The sequence below is a fragment of the Dermacentor andersoni genome, chromosome 3 (assembly GCF_023375885.2).
Source record: "Dermacentor andersoni chromosome 3, qqDerAnde1_hic_scaffold, whole genome shotgun sequence".
In the NCBI taxonomy this organism is placed as follows: Eukaryota; Metazoa; Arthropoda; class Arachnida; order Ixodida; family Ixodidae; genus Dermacentor; species Dermacentor andersoni.
The window spans coordinates 85,670,759-85,690,982 of NC_092816.1; the positions used below are offsets into that span (position 1 = coordinate 85,670,759).

At 48.3% G+C, this 20,224-nt stretch overlaps 1 pseudogene; it reads right to left on the reverse strand.

The window, feature by feature from the left end:
- Positions 1–17,941: 17,941 nt before the first annotated feature.
- On the reverse strand, positions 17,942–18,760 carry LOC126542802 (ubiquitin-conjugating enzyme E2 Z pseudogene; annotated as a pseudogene).
- Between the last annotated feature and the right edge of the window lie 1,464 nt (positions 18,761–20,224).

Below are 20,224 nucleotides of genomic sequence, written 5' to 3' on the forward strand. Positions count from 1 at the left end.
GGACTGTCCAGGCGTATTTCTGCCGTACGGTACCGTCGCCGTCGCCGTGAGGTTGCGTATAATGTCAAGGGCGACAAAGCTATCGTTGCGCGCCGTATGCTGTATGTGTGAGTGAAAGCGTGTGACGGGGAGCCGGCGAAGGCGCTTCAATCACGTTTGCGCGAGCGAGGAACGCAGCCCGGATGCGTGCCTTCTCCTGTCGTGCGCAAGGCAAGTGGGTCAGGCGTGTGAGGAGAGGTGTTCTTCTCCGGCGGCTGCTAGGGTGCCTCGACGTCCTCCTCGCCCGCCACTCCGTACAGAATGGGGACAACCGCGGCGTCTGATGCGGTGTTGGTCACGCGAAGCGCGGACGTCATAGTAGACGCCTTTGCGCGCCCACGCGGGCCTCATCTTCGATGCGATCTTCGATGTTTGCAGAGTGCGCGTAGTGCCGGTAGCTTCGTATGCGCTGAGCTTTCGACGTTTCTTTCGAGTTGAGGTGAGAGCTGCACGAAGGTCAATTCGCTTGCTGCTGCCGCGATTCCTCGCTCCAGAATTGGGACAGCGAATTTCCGTGCTCATCGAGCGAGTTGTGTTCGTGCTTGCATCTGCGCGCGGGACACCACGCCCGTTAATTAGTTATTTACTTGACCGTTTCTGAATCGCGTGCTATATCATCTGTTGCTGTATACTTATTGTACAAAATATTGATCCAATACTTGGAGCGTCTTGATATGTATTAGTGCATCTGCCTTCTTCGTTATTTGAAACAAACTGCATCATCAAATTATGGTTTCAAACAGAAATGTCACGTTAGCAATACGGGCTAAAGAAATTCCTAATCTCACTGCATCCTGCCTGTATTGGGCCAAACCAGTGCCTATGGACCATTTTGATTGAATTTGTCTCGAATGGTTTCCTTCCAGGCTTCCGGATTGTCCGACGTCATACAGGACGGTTCCCTTCTTCTTGGAGGGCTTCCTCAGACACTGACTATGGCGACATTATGCTTGTTCGGGGCTGCTATGACACAAGTGATGGCCAATGCGGCTGTCGCTGAGATGTTGACGCCAGTTGTTTTGGAGACAGTACGTAATTATTCCTGACTCGGCTAATTTGATGCATAATTTGTTGACTGTATCGCAGATGCGAAATGCCTTATCTAGGCTATCCCTACGCAAATGCCATAGAGCGTGAGAAGTGAGAACTTCGCGTAGTTAGCCTAAACTCGTTATGGACATATTATTGAGCAGCAAGAAATTGCAATGGATTCGTGAGCAGCACCTGTATGTGCAGCTTTACAAATGCTTGAAATGTGCTCTGCGACGCAGGTTCGGGGCCGTTAGCTGATCCCGTATGAAATGAATTAAGATTCGAGTGGCACTGCTTGATGTTAAGATGATCATCCTTATCTATAGCCTTCTTATGTGACAGCCTGGCAGGCGGATATATTTTAGTGCTTTCTTCGCATCCTTCATTCCTTGCCTCAAACAAGGCCGTGACAGACCATTGAAATTTGATTTTTATTTCCTGCGTTGGAGAGAGCTTACGTGACTATCTACTGTCAAGGCTCACGTGCCCTCATATAAATTAATGTGACCTCGCGTAACTTGTTGCATGTTCAAACTAACCTTATCGGAAAGCGCCGCACGCAATTGAGCGCACGCCGTGAACAGAGTATATATACACTATCTTCCCCTCCAACAATTACTACAAGATTAAGTTGCCAGAGCGTATTGCTGTGACACTGGAGTGCCGAGCCCGATATGAGCCAGCCTTTAGCGCAGGCCGCAATCGAAGGAATTCGCGTAAAATTGTCAACGCTGCGACCTATGACGAATAGGCCTGTTTAGCGCTACACGATCCGTAGTATAACGCCACTCTGAAGTGGAAGCTGCAGTGTGCGCGAGCCAGTCAGAGCACCACTATGCGAACGAAGCGCGACGTGCGACGGGAGTGCCGCCCTAGCGGACATGCCGTCGTGTCTCGGTCGTGTCATGTATGTGACGTGTCGACTCGCTTAACTTAATGGGCCGCATGCCTATTCAAGCTGAGGCCTGTGCCGCGCAGTATATGCAGTGGTCATGTAGCGCTCGTTACGATATTGCAGGCTGTGCAGCTCAGGGTGCACCCGATGTCGCTGGCGATGCCATTAGCCTTGTCCTCTTCGTTCGCCTTCATGCTGCCGGCGTCCACCTCACCGAACGCGATCGTCCACAGCATGGCGCGAATGGGCGTCCGCGACATGGTGCGTCACTTCGCGCGGTGGGAGAACCGAGCTCACGTTTTTATTAACTGTCCTAAGCTAACTTAACCCGACCCTATGTGCGGAAGGTATTCAGCGACGCGCACATAGAAGGCTTTTAATGAAAAATCAGACATTTTTGCTGTCATGTGTCTAACTGCGTGCACAATACTCCGCATGGCGAAGGTGTGAGGGAGAGAAAGACCCCAGAAGAGAGAGGGAGAAGATCAAATTCAAGAACCAAGGAATACAAAGAAAAATAAACAAAACAATATGAAGCGGGTGAGACCAAATATGGTGGACGTGGTATTTACAAACAGCGCTACGGAAATACAGTGTGTACAAATATTTCTCTTTTAAGTTGTGGATTACTGTCTAAATATGAGAACTGTACTCACTGTGATAAGATAACCATGTCTTTCAGAGTTTGTGAAACAAACCACCATGCCGAATAAGAGCAAGCAATATCGACGTTCAAAGTCTGATGGTGTCTAGAAGGACAAGGCCTGGTACCTAAAGTGCCATTGAGCGTTAGCGGACTCTGACAAATTGTGCCCAATTATTTGACATGGAAGTGACAGGTGCTGGCATTGCCCGTCCTACCGATCCATAGTGCCGTTTATGCATGTTGCTATTACCTATATTAGGCAAGCTAGGTCACTTAAGAATTGTACTTTTAATTTCGTTGCATCGATGTCAACTTTCTTCCTTCACGTGTGACCTGTCTGAACCACTTTCTTCGTTATTATGAGCTACGAGCACGGCTAAGGCAAGACAAGATTGGAAAACTTGTTGACAAACACTCAGTGTCCACATATTATTTGTGGCGATTTCAACGCACATAACGAGATCTGGGGCAGTTCACATACATGTGTTCGGGGTGCCAAGCTGGCGAAGCTTTTTGCAAAATACAATATAGAGTCCTTGAACGATGGCAGCATAACATACCTGAAAAATCCGACGACTGTTAGCTGCATTGACGTCACATTCGTATCAAGTCAAGTGGCCCCTATGTTTGGATGGCGTACAGATTTCGAGACTCGAGGTAGTGATCACTACCCGATCCTAATCTGTGCCCTTCATTTTCGGACGTCGCCCAGAAAAGTTAAACTGAAGTCGGTAGACTGGGAAGCTTACACAGCAGCCGTAGACAAAGGAATCACTGCCTCGACTACGAATACAGAAATAATACCGACAATAGCTCATTGCCTCAAACAAAGTACCCGCTCTGCCACTAAGCATTGTAATGTACCAACAAACGACGAGGAATTTGAAAGGTTATGTGCCATTCGAAGGCGTGCCGAAAGGAAGGCTCTACGTACTAAGAATATCGAAGACCTCAGAACTTGTCGACGGGCACAAAGACATATACGACTTTACCTCACCAAACTGGACCGAAAAAGGTGGAGGGACTTTTGTGGGACACTGGACATACGACAACCGCTGAGCAAAATCTGGCGAGTCGTCAGAGGCATTCGCAAAGAGCCGCAACAGCTTTATCCTTTTGTCGCCCTCTCATTACATGAGCGCGCATCCCTGAAAGAGGTGGCAGAGCAGTACTGCAGGCTCCTTTCCAACGGGGCACAACCTTTGCGGCAAATTGCAAGTCGTCAGCCTAGTCCACCTCGAGCTACCCTTCCTGACTTAGAATTACCATTCACCATCGAAGAGCTCACGGCAGCAATCGGCGACGTAAACAAGCGATCATCACCTGGCCATGACGGCGTGAGTTATGAAGCGCTCGCAAATCTATGCCACACATCTCGCCTACGCCTTCTGGAGTACTACAACGCCTCATGGATAACTGGGGAGGTTCCTACGGAATGGAAGCTTGCGAAAGTCATTCCTATATTGAAACCAGCGAAGCAGCCAACAAATTACGCCTCCTTCAGACCCATATCTCTGCTTAGCTGCGTAGGGAAGCTATTCGAAAAAATGATCTACAAACGACTAAATTGGTTCCTGGAAACTGCAAAAGTTTACCCGGAGGAAATGAATGACTTCCGGCAAAATAGATCCGCAATTGATAATGTCATTGCCTTGGTCTCATCAATTGAAGAGGAATTGGTCTCTGGAAACATACCTACTGCATTATTTTTAGACATTAAGGCAGCATATGATTCGGTCTATCATAAAGCAATACTTGACGCTTTGGAAACCCTTGGTCTTGGAGGACGGCTCTACGCATGGATAGAAGACTATCTTCAAGGACGCCAACTTTTCATGTGTACCCCGGATGGCCCCACGGCGCTTTATGCCGTCGAGAAGGGAGTGCCACAAGGAGCTGTGTTAAGCCCGGTATTATTTAATTTAGTCCTCATCCATCTGAAAAGAAACCTGCCCCCTGGCGTCAAAATCACACTGTATGCGGACGACATCTGCATTTGGAGTGCGGCGCGTTCCCGCAGTACCACCCAACAACGCCTCCAGATAGCGCTAGCAAATATATCGGCCTACCTAAATCCAAGGGGTCTGAAATTGTCCCCCGACAAAAGCGTTGCCATGGCTTTCACGCGGAGGTGTATGGAAAAATACCCACTAGTGTTGGGTGGTCGTGCCCTTCCATACGTCAAGACGCAAAGGTTTCTTGGAGTGACGATCGATAGGAACCTCACATGGTCGCCCCAAGTGAAAAAACTGAGTGAGAAGATTTCCTCGGCGTCGCACGTATTCTGATTTCACAGCAACTGTCGATCCACAGCAAATGTCGATCAATGGTGCTCCTCCATAAGGCCTACGTCGACGGAACACTACGATATTACCTCCCGATCCTGCACAAAATATCTCCCACAAGCAAGAGAAAACTCGAGGCAGCACGAAACAACTGCCTTCGCGTATGTCTTGGCCTTCCGAAGGGGTCGTCCCGCTCGGGGACTGTAGCAGAAGCTGGATGCCTGCCTCTAGAAGTGCCATGTTCGCAGGAGACACTTCGGATACACCTCCGCCACGTCATTCATACGAAGACTCACTTGTTAAAGGATATTTCCAGAACCCGTGCTACATCTAGCTTTGGGCAAGCCGTCGGAAGCATATCTATTTCAATTCCTGCTCAGGCGTCACAAATTATGCCGCGAAACATTTCACCATGGACACTGTCCCCACTGGAAATCGTGCCATATATACCTGGAATCAGTGCGAAAAAGAAAATGCCTCAAGCAGCGACTTATCAGATAGCTTTAGAATATATGCACAAAGAATACGCAGCCGCAACGCACATTTTCACAGATGGCTCTACAACTCCACATCGTTCATCATGCGGACTTTTTATTCCCTCTACAGGGCAACGATTCTCGTTTCGTCTTGAGCGAGTGACATCATCTACTTCAGCGGAGCTATATGGCATTAAGGAGGCCCTTGTGTATGTACTTCGACAGCAGCCGCCAAAGACATGGGTGATTTTCACAGACTCAAAAGCAGCCCTACAAAGTATGTGGAACAGGCACAAGCGATGCAATAATCAACCAGCAGCATTTGACATTGCTTATCTTCACCACAGGGCTAAGATTGCTGGGCATTGCATAAAGTTCCAGTGGATACCTGGCCATGCCGGCATTTCGGGAAATGAAAGAGCGGACGAAGCTGCCAGAAACGGACTCCAATACCGCAAGTTCAAAAGAACATATTATACAAAAGCCGACGCTTCAAACATGGCAAAAAAATATGCCTATCAAGAAAAAGGCCGCATCTTGAATCTGCCGCTTCACCAAGATAACTTCCTACGTTACATTGACCCAGAAATGAGACCGAAAATTCCACGACCACTTCCTCGACACTTAGAGACATTGTACCATCGTCTTCGACTGAACGTGGCATACACGAACAATTATCTGTACCGCATAGGACTTACCACTAACCCATACTGTGATAACTGTCGCAACTTAGAGATAATTGAGCACATATTACTAGAATGCCCCGCGTACTGCGACGAGAGACAATTTTTAGAGCACCAAATGGACATGATTTGCCACGAACCGTTAACGTTACCGAGCATCTTAGGTCCAATGCCCGGCCCTTCAAAACAGCGACGGGTTTTGGATTTATTGTTCAAATACCTGACAGAAATCGGTCAAATAGGAAAGCTTTAAAAATTGCATCCTTCCTATACAAAAGCCTAAATTTACCCGCCATGTCACCTGTAAATATTAGTATCAGGTCCACTCGGACATTTCATATTTATTTTTATCCTTTTTTTCTCCTACTCACTTCTGGAACCTTTTAATCCTATTCCCAATCCCTATACAGAGTAGCATGCCAGCGGTTATATACGCGCCGGCAAAATTCTCTGTTTTCTAATAAAGAGCCCTCTCTCTCTCTCTCTCTCTCTCTCTCTCTCTCTCTCTCTAAGGCAAGACGTTAACACTCAATAGCTCAAGCAAACGATACTTGGTTGGTCTACCATAATTTTACTAATGCAGCCTGCACACAGTGCAGAAGGGAGCTTCACGCAGCATGAAGAGCGGCGGCCAACACTTTTTTTTTTAGAGTTTCTCCAATTCCGTTTTATAAGAGTAGGTGGCGCGAACATTTCACGGCGAAGTCAAACAATAGGCTTGACGAACTATCGCATTCAATAATATAAACTCCAGCAGGAAATTCTCTTTACTCGACCATATGGCATTCAGCTCGTCAGTTCATGTTGTCTGAAGAGGCAGCTTTATTCAAATACATGAAAAACGTAGAAATTATTTTCTGCGATAACAAGTGGGGCGATTTTAACTACATTTGTTGCGTTTTAGAGAAAAAGTTAAATTCGAGGGACATTAGAAGCGGAATTTTGATTTAGTGCCTGCAATGTTTTACACGGATTTTTTTTAATTTACGTTTCAAAAAATTGGAAGCCCGAAGTTTACAAAATTCTCCCTCTGCACAAAAACAGATATCGCTGTTCCGTAACTGCATCCGTTATCGCATGTAAGGCGGACAAATTTTATATATGAATTCATAACTTACGTGTATTTGTTACAATGTTTACAAGGCTTTTGCAAAAGTCATACTCAAATAAGAACGGTATACTGCAGAGCGGTGTATAATACACCAATTTTGTCCTCTTTAGATATACTGTTATAAGCAATTTGCATAATTGTGATATCATTTGCCATTGCTAAGTTACAGAGTTGTAAACCTGATAGTTTCATTTTCTGAAAACAAATTTTATTTAAAGAATTGACGGCATAAATGATAAATCCGGTTCCAACAGTCAGTAGATTTCAAGTTCTTCTTTTAAATTGAACAAACCTTTCTAAATTTCGTATGCTGGTTGCCGAAAGAACGATTTAACAAGTACCATGTCCTTAGATAGGAGCCCCCAAGCTAAATCTTCCTCTTAATGCAGGAAACTAGCCTGAAATTATGCACTGATCCAACATACCAGCTGTATAACGAAAATTTTCACCAAACGTTGCGATGAGTAGCACGATTAAAAGCAGAGACGAAATGAAAGCATAAGCGTAGGTGACACAAATATTTTTATTTGGAAGTGATGAAACACTTATGCAAACATATGTTCAGTCGAATAAGAAATATAACTGAAATGAGCGTTTGTGTGACAAGCCTATTTGTGGTTCGTGCAGTCCTCTCTTATCATCGCTAGAAGGATACGTTACGACTGTCCTTGGTTATCCTTCTTTTTGTCTCTAATTACTTATGGCAGTGGCTTTAATGAATATGTACCAACCCAACTTGCGTTGAGTTTTCGTACAAAAAATTGCGTGAGCTTCTGCAGAAGTACATTGACGGGCCAAATTTTGTTGCGTGTTTTTCAACCATTCGTATATCAAGCCAACAGACGGCATCCGCGTTTGTTTCTTCATCGTGATTTTTTTTTTTTTAAATGACTGCAACTGTCTTCCTCCAAGTTGACGATTCCTTTGTCTTAACGTTCATCGTGCTCTTTCTGATATGTTTTGCTGATCAGGCCGGGCACGGTTTTTTCCTGGCTCTCATCTGCGTCGCCGTGACTATCCTGATGACGCTCACTTGGGGGCGCTTCCTGCTACAGCTTGGAGAGTTTCCGGAGTGGGCCGCTGACAATGCGACGACAACTGCTGAGCTCAGTGAACTATAACCGAGAACTGGTCATACGGGACGCCTCCTAATGCCACTAAAGCCAGTGGATTCGTCCGTACATGCACCACTCATAAGCTAGCGAGACGACATTTAATATTATCCTTCTTTAGCATATATTGCTTCTTCTTGTACTTACTTGATAAAACACGATGCAAATCCTCAGACAGGATGCTCACTCCATTTCGTCAAAATGAATATTTCGCGCTTAGCACATAGTAATTGTATTCTTCAAAGCCTCAATGTTAGCCACTATAATCATTATCACATTACCGTATGCATCGAGCAGCACACACAGATAAAACGTCCTCGTAATCGTGGTAGGTTACTACGGAACGGTAATACCGTACCGTATACCGCACTTACCGTACGGCTCTGATAAAACTCTCTATTCACTACTTTCGCGACTGCATCGGTTCTGGCTATTCTCTGCCTCCTCTCTATCATTCTACCTCCCCTCTGGACTTGCACGTTAGTAGAAAAGTAAGTGCTGCCATTTCTGCAATGCTTTTGCGGGGCACCACGGATAATTACAGCTGTCAAGATAAGTACAGCAAATCTGGCGGCGCCCAAGGAGCTCCAGAGGCAATTGTGCACATGCAATGCGACGGGAAAATCCAAACGAGTTTCTCGCGTCGCCTTTCCTCTCTGCTATGCTCCTGCCATATATACGCAGGCTCTCAATCACCCGACGACGCATCGTGCAAGACAGCCACTGCAGCAGCAGCAGCAGTGGAAAAGTTGAAGGAAGAGGCAAAGGAAGCTTCGCTTTAATATTGCAAATGAGTAGCGTCTTCTAGCTAGTGAAATGCATTGTGGGCGCTATTGTAAAACGTCGCCAAGCCACATTAAAGATGTCAAAATTACTTCTGATACGCCATCCAGTTGCCCCTCTTAAATTGTTAGAATAGTTGCTAAAACAATTACATTTTCTCAACGAAATATCAAATTAAAAATGTGCCCCTTTATGTAACGGCTGCTTCTGTTCGCTTTCCCACTGCTCATTTTACTATAGGTACGTTCCATTCACTTGCACCACCTGAACCCGTTCACTAGGTGCTGCACTTTGCCATTCGTTTCAGTTGTGTAGCAGTTGCGCCCTCTGAACCACGCCGTTTGTTACAAAAGGTGCCGGTAAGGTGCAGGCTCACGATTTTGCTGCACCCTCTCTACAGTAGGTCTATTCGATTCAGCCAAGTATCTCTGCACCTTCTGCACCTATTCACGCTGCATTGTACCTATTCCTTTGATTCCTCAAGGTGAAGCGGTGCACCCTGCACCACGGTGCTCGATTGAACGGGGTGAAAGACAAGGTGCCGCCGCGGCGCAGTGCACCATTGAACCTTGCAGTTAGTGGGTGCAGCCCGGCACACCATAACTGGCACCTCTTGCACCTTTTCGTTTGTGGTGCCGTGCGCCTTTTTTTTCTGAATCGAACAAACCTGGTTGGTGCCGACTTGGTACAGAGTACAGGTACGAAGCAGCACCGCAGCAGACGACACAGAACACATGTGCAAGCGCCGTTAAAACCCCGCTTACTTGCGCCTGCTGTGTTTAAACAAGCGTGGGTGTACTTATACCTCAGGAGCCCATTAGACAATCAGTTCAGGACCTCTTATACTTACGCAATCCGTGCACATTACTCGGACAAAGCATAACGTCTGCACGGCGTCGGCCCTTTGATGTTCATGTTGAGCGATACGCTAGGTCTGCACCGCAGAGATCGAACTGCTCTATTTATGAGCTCGTGAACCGCAGTGAACTGGTTCTCAGTGGTTCAGGTGAATCGAACGTTCTTTGTGTCCAACTTCTGTTCGTGTCTGTCACGAACGTGCCCACGTGACTAGTGCAGTGCGCAGCCTGTCCCCTTTGTAGCAGTATAGTAAAAATACATCTTGCAGTTCATCCCCGTCGATAGTTAATTTGCTAGAGCGGTGGACTGTAGAGGTTTCGTGCTATAGGCATGCATAGATCGCTGGTTCGAATGCGGCTAGACAGTGGAACGTTTCTGTTTTTCTTCTGTGCCTGACCATGTGCATTCTTAAAACAACAGTTATCTTGTTCGCGGCTGGAAAAGGGCGGAGGGAGGCAGTGATGGTGTCTTATAGTGGGCGAGCAGTATGTCTATTGCCAAGACGTTTGCTACGTCAAAACTGATCAAATTGGTAATGTGGGTGTCTGCTCACTAAAATTTAGGTGGACGCTTGTCTCCCTGACCGTTAAACATTGGTCTTTTAAAGAAGTACACGAAGTCAGTTTTGACGCTGACGAAATATTTAAATCTGTTTACATTACATTGTTGGCACGAATGCTGATTATTGCTGTGGAAAATGAAAGGCATACTTTCGTTTTCTAGAATTTTCTGCCGAAACCGATCAGCACTTTTATACGTCAAGTATTACGTCACGTATTTCATCGTATTCTCTCGTGTCCGGGCAGTTTAGCACAGGAGGAGAGAGAGAGAGAGAAGAAACTTTATTACAAAGTGAAAGGATTTATATGGTTGGGGCCTTTAGTCCAGGGCCCCAATGGCTGTCGCTACCGCTCGTGCTCGTCGTATCAGCGCCAGCCAGGCCTGAGGCTCGGAGCGACGGAGTATGGCCTCCCACTACGCACATGTTGGTTGGGGGGATTGTAGAACAGCGATATCCTTTGGTAGTTTTTGGCACTCCGTCGTGACGTGGAACATGGTCGGTGGTGCACCGCAGCCTGGGCAGGTGGCGCGATATAATTTTGGGGAGAACTTGTTGAGAAGGAGGAGGTTCGGATATGAGTTGATTTGAAGCCGTCTCAGGGATACGGCTTCATTCCGGGAGAAGGATTTGGATGGAGGGTGATATCGCAAGAGCCCTAGTGTGTAAAAGTCTAGCGTGCCGCGGTATGTGTTGGGCAAATTCTGGGAGGCTTGATATGGGTTGCTCGCCTCACTGCCAGGGACCCGGCAGGTTAGCTCTCGGGCAGCCGCATGAGCGTGGTCATTTCCCGACAGTGAGGCATGAGAAGGTGTCCAAATCAGCCTGATGCGTGATATTGAGGGATCTGGAATGGCGGGGAGTTTACGTTTGCTGCTGAGAGCGCGTTCACCTTCCTGAGATATATGACCCCTGAGGTAGGCTCGAAATGCGTCTTGGGAGTCTGTAATGATGCTGTGGTCGTGTTTTGGTGATCTTTTCATGTCACTGACGATGTGGTTGATGGCGAGTGCTATGGTCAACGTCTCCCCTGTGAGCGTAGCCTTGGTTTGGATGCTACACGAGGTGACGATATTACTCTGATCGCCCGCCACCACCGACACTTGTCTTTGTTTCTGATCGCAAGAGCATAGTGGGCAGCGTCGGTATAGATGGTGCCCTCCGGCTGGGCGTTAAGGTATCTAACACGTGCATCCCGGCGACCATTATGATGCTCTGGATGCATATTGCGCGGTATGAGCGCTATGGTGAGTAAGGTTCGGATGTTTGAGGGGACTAGGACATGCTCTCGCGTAGAGGGTGAATGCTGTGGATAGCCCAGCCGTGATAGCAAATGCCTGCCTGTGGGGGTCAGTCTCAATCGTTCTAGTTGCGCCATTAAGTGTGCTTCGATGTGTTCCTCGATGGTATTGTGTACGCCGAGAGCAAGTAGTCGTTCCGTGAAAGCATTTACAGGAATTCCGAGTGCTTGTTTAACAGCTGTTCTAATAATTGTGTTTATACGGTTGGTCTGGGAGAGCGTCAGGTTGTGGTTTGGGAAATGATAGGTTAGCCGGCTTATAATGCATGCCTTGACCAACCGCAGCATATCGGCTTCCTTGAGACCTGAGCGGCGGTCACTAACACGCCTCATCATACCGATGATTTGCTCGCACTGTCGTCCAAGGAGATCTACCGTGAAGTGAGCTTTGGCATTGGATTGTACGTGATAACCAAGGATTCGGACCCTTTGTGCAGTGGGAATTGGTATGCCTTGTATGTTCACTTCAATAACTGGAATTGGCATTTCAGAGCTGCTTCGGAATCGGATTAGTAATAGTTCTGATTTACGTGGCGCACATTCGAGGTCACCAGTCGCGAGGTACGCCTGCACTATATCCACCGCCGTCTGTAGGCGGTCCTGAATGTCTCTATCCGAGCCGGTGCTCGTCCAGAGAGTCGAATCGTCAGCATATATCGCGTGGTATAGCCCCTCGACCTTCTCCAGTAACTGAGGTAGTCTCGCCATAGCTATGTTGAATAGCGTCAGCGAGAGCACCGACCCCTGAGGTGTCCCCGCTCCGGTAACTTTAATGTCTGATGACCAATATGGGCCCATTCCCACTGTGGCTACACGGTCCTTGAGCCACAGTGGGAGTGGGCCAGGTTCTCAAGGATGAGACCATGGGAAACGTTATCGAAAGCTCCCTTGACATCAAGTGCCAAAAGATCTCTCGTCTGCGCCCTGATGGGGGGTCAACGAGATCCTCTTTTATCTGAAGAACATCGTGAGGGGGAAAATGGGGGAGAAATCCAAACTGTATGTGGGAGAAGTAATTTCGCATCTCCAAGAAAGGTTGAAGCCGTTTTAGGATTACGTACTCAAGCAGCTTTCCAATGCAGCATGTGAGGGAAATTGGCCGTAAACTTTGGATCGACAGAGGTTTTCCGGGCTTGGGCATGAAAGTGATCTCGGCACATCGCCATTCCAGAGGGAAAGTGCCGGCGTGCCAGTGCTGATTGTACATAGCACAGAGCGTTTCCAGGTCCTCATCCGCGAGATTTCGCAGTAGAGTATACCGTATCCCGTCCTCACCGGGTGCCGCGTTCCTATGAATGTGTGAGAGTGCGGTTTTGATTTCGTGGACAGTTATGTCTGTGCCTAGCGGGTCACTTTCTTCTCTATACGGATAATCCGAATAGCTTGGCTTAGAGCCACGGGAGAGATACGTTTGTTCAAGGTCCCTCAGGAGGTGGTCTCCGTCTCCTCCGTACTGGTGGAGGAATATTTGAAGCTTGCTATTTTTATGGGATTTCGTATTTCTCGGATCTATTAGCGAGCGAAGGATGGCCCAGGTTCTCGCGGTGTGCACCGTACCACTTAGCTTACCACAAAACCATGGTCAGTTAGCACTGGTTAGCTGGTCTGTGTATTCCTTGGCTGCTCCCGTGATTGGAGATATTCTGTAGCGAAATTTTCTACTGAACTTTTGCCGCTTCCATCGCTTCGTGAGACCTCGGCGCGCGTCCCACAGGTGCAGGAGATGCGGGTCAACCTCGGGGTCTCTGTCGTCGTGGTTATGCGGCGTGTGGTTTTGTTTAGATCGTCGCGTAAATCACTGAGCCAACTGGCATAATTTTGGGGGCTTTCATCTCCTGTGGCTCGATCCCTGCGGATGTTGCGGAGTTTGGTCCAATTTGTAATGTAAGTTTTGTTTTCAGGGCGTTTGTAACTTGCGCGATTGATTCGGATGATGAGACTGTGGTGATCGCTACCCAGCGTCTCGCCAGTATTGCAGCCACTCGCCTTGGACCCCCCTCGTGAAAGTGAGATCCGGGCAAGTGTCTCTCTCGACACTAGTTCCCTGGCGACTAGGCTGGGTAGAATCTGTTATGAGGGTGAATCGATGATTATGCGTGAGGTCCCAAAGTCTGGTGCCCTTTGGTGTGTTACTGCGATAGCTCCAGGCCACGTGTGCGGCATTGAAGTCACCGCACACTACGTACACTGGGCCCATCTTGAGTTCCAAGAGCAGGTATTGAAAATTGTCCCCACAAGCACGAGGTGCGCTGTATACATTTAAGATGTACAGGCTATTTCGTCGCGTGTCCGCGGGGACAATCTCAATGATTCGATGAGGGATGTCTGACGTGAGAGTAGCATGGGTATAGGTGAGTTTCCTGGACACGAGCGCGCACACTTTCGCCTAGTCCGAGCTCCTCATGGTCTCGTAGCCACTGATAGGAACAAGTGTGGCGCCCGGCTCTTGGAGAAGTATGATGTCCGGCGGTTCTGACACTGCGGCAACGTACTGTTGCAGCGAGCCCCGTTTAGATCAGTACCCCCTGCAATTCCATTGCCACAGCGTCAGTCCCACCGTCCTATTTTGCATTTGCATTGCAGGAGCCATCATTCTGTAGCTGGACTGAGCTAACGTACCGGTGAGTGCGCTCGCTTGTCGCTAGTGACGGCGCTGAGGTTGGCGTAGCGCGTGCGACTAGTGAAAATGAGGAGGAGGAGGATTTAGAAGGTAAGGATTGTGCCGTGAGCTCTCTCAAGCTCTGCTTGAGTTCGTTGGTAATTTCATGCAGCATTGATTTCAGCACGTAGGTTTGGAAGTCTGCAAAGACGGCTCCGATCATTTCCTAGACCTCCGTGAGAATGTTTTCTCGCATCTCCTGTATAGCTCGGCGCAATTCTTGTCGATGCTCATGCTGGAGGTCGCGGCACAATGTAGTTGTGGACTGAAGAGGAATCTTGGCGCGAGGCGCCTGTGATTTGGATTGGGTTTGTAGTAGGGACTGAGGTTCGGATGAGAGTGAGGGAGATTTGCACAGTGAAGGTGGCGGGCCCTCCGCCCAACTTATCCCTTTAGGTCCGGCTGGCCTTTCGGGCGCTGCTAATGGTAGCTGTTACGGTAATGGTGGCGGTTTCTTCTTGGCCGGTGGTGGTGCCACTGGTGGTGGTGACGACGGTGGCGATAAGGATGATGATGAATATGGTGGTGGTACCAGCTCGCGGGCCTTAGAACAGTTGTCAGGGCCTCGGCTCCGAGATCATGACCGGGATCTGGACCGTGATAGGGACCGCGATCGGCTTCGTCGCTCTCTAGATTGGGCCAGAGTACGATGCTGTTGCTGTTTTTGTTTCTCGAGTTCCTGGCGCACTCGTTTCTTGTTGGGTGGCTTTCGTGCCCTGCCCCGACAGCTGGGATCGGTTGTCGGGTGACCCACTTTGCACGTCAGGCACCGGGGCTGGCACTGGTGAGGTTCGGTGGTGGATCGGTTTTCAGTCCCACTGTGGTGCAGCGCTTGATGCTTGGCGTGGGGCAGACGTCCGCACGGTGGCCCACTGTAAGGCATATGCTGCACACCTGGGCCCTCCGGGTGTGTATGTAGCATCGGTACTCGGCCCCATAATACCTCACGTAACGCGATACCTTGAGGCCAGCAAATGTAACGACGGCCGTGGTTGTTCGCCCCATCATGCGAGCATGGAGGATTTCCGCCCCAGGTGCCAACAGGTGGTCTAAACGCTCGGTTTGTGCAGTCCCGGGACCCGTGATGATTCCTTTGCAGTAATTTTTGGGGGAGGCGATGTATGTTGAGATGGGGTAGCGATGCTGGCCAAGTGTAAGCGATGTTATCTTGTTAAGGCTGGTTGCGATTCTTTCGCTTGGCGTGCTGATGAGGGCGATGTTTTGAGCGCGTTGAACACGTAGGTGAAGTTCGTCAACCTCTTGTTCCTTGAGGCTCGCCTCGATGCCGACAGCGCGAGTCAGATAGCGGCGAGGCCACTCCCCGAACGTGAGACAGTTTCTCGGGCGCAGGATGACTTTAACATCATCGATGGGTAGAGGCGGGGGCCTCCGGGGTTGTCTTGGTACAGTTTGCTTCGAATGCTGCGTCTCTTGGCGGAGGCGGCGTCCCCGCCGGCCGCGAGCGGTGAGCCATGATCCATCCGCCGGGTCTTCTGAATATCCTCCTGTTGCTGGATCATCGCCGTTGGTAGCTTCCACCTCCATGAACACCTCCATGGGTGTTCGCGGTGTTGGACAAGTTCGGCAGTCCCTGGAAGCCGATCCTGACCACCGGCGCAGGAGCAGTTATTCAGTTTAGTGTCTGCGTGTTTTTTTTTTTTATTTGTGAAGAAAACTGTGCTCCGTATTACCCATAAACAATGAACCATACTGAAGCAGATGTTACGAAAATCAAGGACATTGCGAAGAGCTGATGCGTAAACTTCTAGTCACCGTAGTGATCTGTCTTTGAAATTGTTTGCAGCATTCTTTTCTACCTTACCAAGCTTTTTCATTGCATGTAAGTGGCCCCTGTACCATTTCTGGGACATAATTTACTAGAGTATCCGAATTTAGTATAACTTTTCAATTCTCCTTTTAATTCCTCCAATGTTTTAGAAAAGGTGACCAACGCCTTAAAATGTCAATGCACTGAAACGGGTGGCGACACCGCTTTGGTGTTTCCACAACAGCCAGCCGCGACGTCACAGATTTTGACGTCGTCTGCTCTGGCCTAGTTACGTTCTTGTCGGTAAAGGTCGTCTGCATCGCGTCGCAGAAGAGCCAAATACTTCACAGGTTTGGAGAACACTTGCAATGCCACCATGGCAGAAATAAAACAGATATGCTTTGAAATTCGTGACGTCGCACGGACCTGCGGAAGATGGAGTTTCGTCGCGAAATTCAATCTTTTTTTATACTTTGGCCGGTAATTTTTATTCTAATATTCAACACACCACTGTGAAATTAAGCGAAATACTGTATTTGATGAATAGGTTATCCGTTTCAATTGCTCCATTTTCACCGTTTAGTGCCCCTTTAATCTAATGTGTGGGGAGACCTAAATTTTTCTGGCTGAATTATGAGCATTGCAAATAATTATTGAACCCTGCTTTTCTCGCCACTTGCACGGGTTATTTCAAGTGTTCGCAGTGTCCTTGGTGACCTGAACAAGACACCTTGCTTACATTTCGTGGAAACACGTACATGGCAGCTTATAGGTAATATATTGGCAACGTTCAACACTTGCAGGTCCATTGCGACCTTTGCATTAAATAACGTATGGAAGTCCTTCGCAGTGTTCTCAGAGTGCTTCAGGAATGCCCTATAATTCAAGTGGCTGCACAGGAAGAACTATACCAGCCACCGAAATAAAATTTCTCGAAAAAGTGCGTGCGTGCGTGCGTGCGTGCGTGCGTGTGTTTGTGTGTGCGTGTGCGTGCGCGCGTGCGGAGGGTGGGAGAAAGAGCGAGGGTGACGGTACGACCTATGTGCACGGGAATTTAAACGTGTGTGGGCGAACAGCGTCCTTTGCAGCAAATTTCTTCAAGAATTGATCTATAGCGCTTTATTCCGCCAACGTTTCAAAGGGTGATTATTATGCGGAAGCGTTTTAAAGTGAGGGGATTAATTAAAAGCAACTGAAATGCTGAATGTAACTGCTCGCAAAAGCCAGTTTAGCTCAACATTGAGCTCTGATTCTGCTACGTCGGACAAGTCTGGCGTCTTCTCTTTTCTCATATTCGCATTCTTTTGTTCCTAAATTAAGAACTTGCTATCCATTCCGGCTACTCTTTCGAACGTCTCTACCGTTTGCGTACACATTCCTTGACGGGTTTATATATATATATATATATATATATATATATATATATGTATATATATAAGCACATGTCAGCACTGCGTATATATATATATATGTGTGGGGGGGGGGGGGGGGAGGGGGGTATACATGTGCACCAATTGGAAAGCTCCAGCAACATGAAGACTTTGTCAGTCATGGTCTCGCTAGTTTATTTGTTTGAACACATGCTTGTATCAGCCTTTCGCACTGCCGCAGCTCTTGAGATTCGCTGCGAAATGTTTTCAATAACCTCCTTTGCACCGTTTTGTGCAAAGTTAAACGGCTCTGTGGAACATGTCATAGAGTCAACTGTTGAAGTACCATTATACTGGTTTTGACTCTACTGATAAACAGCCGCGGCAGAAGCCACACAGGCAGCCGCAGCAGTTTCGGCCGCCTTTCTCTCCTGCACCTTCTCCTTGAGGCTCCGCAATCGCAGCAGCAGCGTATCGTACTGCGCGGTCGTGTACTTGTAGCCGAGCGGGTCCCACAACTGCCGGCCCGTCTGATGGAGCCGCGCCTTGACCGCGTTCTCGTGCTTTCCAGATAACTCGAGGAACGACTCGAGTATGACCTTCCGGAAGGTCGGTGGGCACTGGGGGTCCTCCCTGAGAGCCGCGTCCACTTGGTCGCACACGGCCACCCGGATCACCTCGTGCTGGATGAAGATGTCGTAGTTCGCCGCGTCGCCCACCCTCGCTTCCCGCATAAACTCGTAGAGAGGGCGCTCAACCAACAGTTGCTGTATGGATACGAGCGTGCTAGAGAGCGACTGGGCGGGATTCCAACCCGGTCCGGCGTTCCCTGTGCCCAGGGCGCTGAGGCACACCATGCCGATGGTGCAGAGGTGCGGGTGAAATCGAACTCGACCTTCGTCCGTGGTCAGGAACCGCACTCGGGGCGGGCTCACCGGGTAGTCCGGCGGGCACTTGACAAGAAACTGGAAGGCGCCGCCTTCGTACGGTGAACCCGGTGCGCCAAGCATTAGCACGTTAATCCTCGTGATGTCGCTTTCCTCAGGGGCGATGAATATCCTCGGTGGTCGATTCGTGACGAAGTCGAAGATGTCCCTCTTCAGCCTTTGGAGGCAAACCGGGGTCGGCTGCTCCTCAAGGTGCTTCAACGGGTCCCAGACGCTGACGACCTTCGTCGGCAGCATAATGAAGGGCTTTTGGGCACGGGCAAAGCAAACCGCAGAATTTTCTGAAGCGAGACCAGTCCGCGATGTGCCCGTCCTACGGCGGAGCGCTCAACTTGTTGATGTCGATGTGGATTCCTTCTCTTCTTGTTCTTGTTCCTCAGTGAAATGGCGCAACCCACTCTGGGGGATCGGACATGAATCGGGTGGTGAGGAAACTGTGATTATAAAGTTTGTAGAAGAATAAAGTGAAATGAAGTAGGTATTTGTAAATGCGAAATAAAGTGTCAACTGTTACAGAGATGAATGATCAAATATCTAAGCACTACAGTAAAATTATGTGATCATATGAAGCAAAGGAACGATTTTAGCATGCCATTCTTTTTGTCTTGCGCAGAAAGTTGCAAAGGGCTTCACAAACGTTCCTGTGGCTATAACGCAGTACCCTAGCGCTAAAGGAAAGAATTACCGGAAGAGTCAAATTCAGGCTAAAGTTTTGGAAGGGTTCCAAAAATCTTTCACTTTGAATAATGAAGCGGCGACATGTCAAGAAAACGTGTTGCAGAGATTCAATTTCATTGCACAAAGGACACAAAGCTACAATCTCAATACCACACCTGTGGAGGTCAAAGTTCAGTGGAGCGACTCGGCATCGTAGTCTCGTAATGGTTACTTCGATTTTTCTTCCCCTTCAAATTTTGGCCCGTACCCACGAGGAGGTATTGGCCATAGTTCTCAGTGAAAACATAATATGAACTTCTGGCTTCCTGTTAAATTATAGATCGGTACTATTCATATTTAATTAATAGTAAATGTAAATTATTTTCTGTTTCCATATCTTGAATAGTGCTCATGCCAATTATGACAAAGATGCTATATTATGAAAATAACGCGATTTAGCGTTAATAATGAGGAAAATGTGCTTACCATGATAGTCTCCTAGTTTCATTGACGTACTGTACTATCTGACACACATCCTTTCGGACTCAGCCAAGGGTACGTGCCCCAAAAGATAAAATGTTAATCACTGAGAGAGGAAGGCCCACACGCGATAGGGGCTGCTCTAAGTAGGTCTTTCTTTCGGAATTATATTTTCGAAAACATAGGAGGAAATGGTCCAGTGATTCTATATCCCCGCATGATGCACAAAGGTTCGATGGTGCGAACCCACATCTACTCATCAGGGGCAAATAGTACTCAGGAGGGGGGCGCTTATGGGCCTTCAGCCCTCCCCCCCCCCCCCCCGAAATTTTATCGCGCTGTCATGCACCACCGACCAAAACAACCCCCGGAGTCAGAAATCATTCTGTATTTTGTCTAGAATGTCTTTTTCACGCTCGAAAAGACATTTCAGCGCGAATATCGCGAACTCGGACTGGATTACGCAGCAACGCCCATGCACTTGAGTCACATAACGCAAGGAGCCCCGTCCGAGCACAAAGTTTCTATGACGTTTTGATGGCCAGCGGGCTCGTTGCGGCATCT